Source organism: Penaeus monodon, chromosome 34 (assembly GCF_015228065.2).
Source record: "Penaeus monodon isolate SGIC_2016 chromosome 34, NSTDA_Pmon_1, whole genome shotgun sequence".
NCBI lineage: Eukaryota > Metazoa > Arthropoda > Malacostraca > Decapoda > Penaeidae > Penaeus > Penaeus monodon.
Window position 1 is genome coordinate 31,860,556 of NC_051419.1, and position 349 is coordinate 31,860,904.

Consider the following 349-nt stretch of genomic DNA (forward strand, 5'->3'; position numbering starts at 1 on the left):
TCGTCTATGATTATCCTTGTGTCTGCCAGCTACTATATCCCTCTATATCTCATTCACACAGACACATCCACCAACCCTCACACTGTTTTTCACACCGATATATAATTGACATCTTCATCAACTACTGCAATAATGATGAATAACAGAATTCACGGCCACGAGGCGGAAATTCAATGTCACACTCTTGTAATACGAGAATCCGGCGGTAAAATTGTGTCACTGCGCATTCCGTTTTTTTTTTCTTCTTTCTTCTTCGTTTTCTGTGGAACGCGGTCAGATGTTGCCATATGACGTTGGCTATTTATACAGGTTTATTCTAAAGTGGATATCAACTTCTGATAGACCTTGG